The following is a 4,812-nucleotide window of genomic DNA, read 5'->3' as shown; positions in this document are numbered from 1 at the left end:
CTCTCCCGTTGCGGAGCACAGGCTCCGGACGCGCAGGCTCAGCGGCCATGGCTCACGGGCGCAGCCGCTCCGCGGCACGTGGGATCTTCCCGGACGGGGGCACGACCCCGCGTCCCCTGCGTCGGCAGGCAGACTCTCAACCGCTGCGCCACCAGGGAAGCCCGGGCTGCTGCTATTTTGTGTAAGGTGGTTGGTGAAGACCCTCTGCTGAAGTGACATTGGAGCAGAACCCGGAAATATCTAGTCTCGACCTCCCACTGCCCCTCTATCCTTTATCCTGCTTTATTTCTCTCCCCCATCATGACCTCCCACAGATGCATCCTTGCAGCCCTGAAAGAAGGAACCAGAACGATCTTCCCCTGAGACCAGGCTACAGTGGGGATGGGATAGACCTGCATCTTGGCTGCAAGACACTGACATGTCCTGGGCCAGTGGGAGTTTCTGTGACGCGTGAGGGTCACCACCACTCCCCTAAGTGGTCTCTGCTAATTCCCTGGAGAGGAGGGGAAGCTGCTGGGAGAAATGACCAGAGCTGAGGCTGCCACAGTCCTTTCTTCCTCTGGTCATTCGTGGAGAGCTACAGGCAGTGCAGCTGTTGCCAGAAGATTCTCTAGCTGTCCCTCTGTGCCCCTGGGGAGGTTCTACAAGCAGATCTTGCCATTCCATCTTGCCCAGACTTGTCTACAAAAGTTGAGTTGGGGCTTCTCTGGTGGCGCAGTGGTTGGGAGTCCGCCTGCCGATGCAGGGGACACGGGTTCGTGCCCCGGTCCAGGAAGATCCCACGTGCTGCGGAGAGGCTGGGCCCATGAGCCATGGCCGCTGGGCCTGCGCGTCCGGAGCCTGTGCTCCGCAGCGGGAGAGGCCACAATGGTGAGAGGCCCGCATACCGCAAAAAAAAAAAGAAAAATATTGAGTCGATGAGACTATGAAATTTCACATAATTTCAGAGACTGGTTTAAGAAATTAGACTTCCCACCCCCAGCCACTACACGCACCCAGAGTGCTTTCTAGCTCTGCAAAGAGAAGAGTGTCTTTGATTCTCGCTCTTGCCTTCAAAAGAGTCTCTGCTTCTCATCTATCACTCTTCTTTCTCCCCAGAGGGTCTTCTGAGCTGGTTCTCTAAGAGACCCTTTCCCTGGGGTGCCTCCCTGTGTGATAACTGATTGTGCATGAGTTTGTTTTTAAGATGCTCCTTGTGCATCGCCCTTTTCCTTGGAGTTGGAAATCAAATGCAAACCGGTGGCTGCATTCATGTGTTTTATTTCCATTGCTCTCGGAATACATTTCCAATTCCTTATGGTGACCTGCAAAGCTTGGGCATGATGAACCTGCCCAGCTCCATCACGTGCCCCTCTCCCTCTGGCTCACTATTTCCAGCCACGGCAGTTTTCTTCCTATTCCTTGAACACACCAAGTCCCTACACTTGAGTCCTTGCTCTTCTAACTGTCTGGATTCTTTCACTCCAGCTCTTACCTTGCGTGACGCTTCATTCTTCTTCAGATCTTAACTCAGAGGTCAGCTTTTCCGAGAAGTCTTCCTTCTCCGTCCTATTAATGAAGTCTCTCTCTGCTCTTGTCTCAGCACCCTGAGATATCTCTGACTATTTCTTTCACAGCACTTAGGACCATCTGTAGCTACATCGTTGGTTAATTACCATCGATGGTACTGTGTGTGCATGAGTGTGAGTGTTTGTGCGTGTGTTTGTGTGTTGATCTATCTTCCCCACAAGAATGCATACTCCTTGAGGTCAGGAACCTAGTCTGTATTTGTGCAGTAAAGGGTTAATCTTGCCCAAAGAGAGGTCTGACTTTTGCCCTCAGCTCCTGGGAGGTCACCTCTAAGCCCTTGGAATGTCCTGCCTGATAAGATTGTCCTTGTTACCTGGGGACCTTGGGCCAGCAAGATAGTCTATACTTGATTGTGATTTATGGGCTGGGGAGGGAGGCTTCTGCCACATGGTATCAGCTTGACTTCTGGGAGGCTGGAGACTAAGGTCAACCGTATCTATATGACTGATTTCCAATAAAATCTCCGAACACCAAGGCTCCAGTGAGCATTCCTGGTTGGCAAAACTCCCCGAGTGTTGTCACATATTGTTGTTGGGAGAAGCGAATGCTGTCTGCACAATTCCACTGGGAGAGGACAGTGGGAAGCTCCACATCTCATCTGTCCTGAATGCTGCCCTGTCTATTTCGTCCCAGTGCTGACTTCAATCTCTATCCTTTCACTGTAATAAACCATAACCATGAGTCTAACGGCTCTGCTGAGTTCTGCAAGTCTGAGTTCTGCAAGTCCTTCTAGTTAATCATTAAACCTGAGGGGGGGTCTTGGAGACCCCCAAATGTTGCAGTTGGTGTCAGACAGAGGTGGTTTTGGGGACCTCTGACCTTTTCAGTATTGTTCACAGTTGTCTTCCCAGGGCCTGGGACCATGTGGGGTACATAGTAAGAACTCAAGAAGTATTACTGATAGTGAATGCTCTTGCTGGGACAAAAGCCTCCTTCAGAGAGCCAGCATCCCCGGGACATGTTCTTAATGACCTGTGGCACCCTCATCCTTCTGCATTGAGTTGAACTCCACCAACTGACTTCTCATTATCAGAAAATGCTGAGCTCTCTTAAGCCCCCAGACCTTTGTATGGGCTGTGGTTTTTGTCTGGAGATTCCATCTTTTTCCTCCATCACCTCCCCAGTTCTTTTTTTTTTTTTTTTTTTGCCCTAGAGCAAATTGTCTCCGCTTTGCAACTGAGTCTTGATAAGGGAGGCTTGAGGAAATTCTTTTATGATGACAGGCATATTTGTACTCCTAAAATGTTAATAAGACAAACATGAAATCAGTTTTAAACTCTCAGTGCTGGACCGGGGCACGAACCCGCGTCCCCTGCATCGGCAGGCGGACTCTCAACCACTGCGCCACCAGGGAAGCCCACCTCCCCAATTCTTCATCATGCTCCCAGACCCAGCTCAAACATCACCTCCCCTGAGAAAAATCCCATAAGCACAGCTCCTTCCAAGCCTGGATGAGCTCATGCCTCTGGATTCCCATGGCGTCCTGCACTAACCTCAGTTGTAACTCCTGTCCCCTGGGCTATCATTGCAAAGGCTTCTTTTTAGCCTTCTCTGCCTAGAGCTGTGTTGTGCTTGAAGAAGATCTTCTGCCTGGATAAGGGCACTTGAGCTCCTGTAAAGCCAGAAACCGTGTGTTTTATCTCTAGGTCTTTACTAGCAAGCACTGTGCCAATTACATAGTAAATGCTCAATAAATGTCACTTAACAGATGGATCAACCTCTCAATAAGGAGAGGTAGACAGAGAGTCAGGGACGTGCCAGTGGGAAATTGTTTTAAACGGATGACCATATAGCCGCGCTCAGCACCATTTTCAGAGACGAGATTCCATCTACTACTCATTCTGATTCCTACAGAAGGAGACAGAGGATAAAACTAAGGAGGTCACACTGTCAAGGAGCTGCTTTGGAGCAGAACTGCTCTAGGCACAGGGAGGAAACCCAAGGCCCCAAGATTTGCAGAATGCTTACCTAGTCTTAGACTTGGGTCACTGGCAGTGGGGCTTGCTGCCCTCTGTCCTCTGTGGCAGGCTGACTCTAAGATGGACTAAGGCGATCCCCACCCTCGTGTAATCTCCTCCCCTTGAGTGGGCTGGCCCGGTGACTTGTTCTAACCAATAGAGTATGGCAAAGGTGATGTGATGTCACTTCTGAGGTTAGTTTATAAAGATTGTAGCTTCCTTCTTGCTAGTGGACTTTCTTCCTTGCTGGACTTCTTTGTGGGACAAGGACCTGAGGGCAACCTCCAGCCAACAGCCCACTGAGAACTGAAGCTCTCAGCCCAACGACCATGAAGGATCAGAATCCTGCCAACAACCACAGATGTGAAGTTGGGAGTGAGTCCTTTCCCAGTCGCGCCTTTAGATGGGACCTCATCCACGGCTAACACCTTGATCGCAGCCTGTGAGAGACTCCAAGGCAGAGGATCCAGCTAAGCCACGCACAGATTTCTGATCACAGAAATTGTGAGATAATAAATGTGTACTGTCTTAAGCTGCTATGTTTTGGAGTGATTTGTTACGCAGCAACAGATAACTAATACACTCTCCCAATCTCTGATCGACACCAGGTCATATTAAACTGTATGGTTAGCAGTATAGTATAGTAGTTAATCCATGACCTCTAGAGTCAAGAGGCCTGGGCTCAAATCCCAGTCTTCTACTTTGTGTGACTTCAGGCAAATCACTTAGCACCTGCTCTCTCATTGGGGCTGTAACTGCCTTACCTATGTTGTAGGATTTTTGTGAGGATTAGAGTAGATCGTACATGTAACATGCTTACAGCAGTAGTAATATTTATAATATTTATTGCTGTCCATTATATCACATAAATGTTGATGATGTTTGTTATTCTAAACCATTGTGGCTTAAGTTCCCAACTGTATGAGTACATACAATTGATCACATGCCACCCACATAACCCAGCTCTATCACAAGCTCATGGAGGGAAGACCCTGGGGCAGAGAGCAGCCTTCCACACCCACCCACCACAGACTAAAAGGCCATGTCTGGAGTCCCACATCCTCAAAGCCCACCTCCTTCCCTCTGCCCAGTGTCATGACCACCCCCGCTCTTGGCACACCAAGAGCAGAGCTGCACACACAGGTCTAATCATTCCACTATTTGAAAACACATTTACCGACAGTCAGGATCCATTCCCCTTGGTTGTTAAGGGGAATTCAGTACCTAATCATTACAATTAAATCCCATTATGGATAGTTGGAACATAAACCAGTCCTCAGCAGGA

The sequence above is a fragment of the Lipotes vexillifer genome, unplaced genomic scaffold (genome assembly GCF_000442215.2).
Source record: "Lipotes vexillifer unplaced genomic scaffold, Lipotes_vexillifer_v1.1 scaffold518, whole genome shotgun sequence".
NCBI lineage: Eukaryota > Metazoa > Chordata > Mammalia > Artiodactyla > Lipotidae > Lipotes > Lipotes vexillifer.
The sequence above is the reverse complement of the archived record's forward strand: the minus strand, read 5'-3'. Positions refer to the sequence as shown.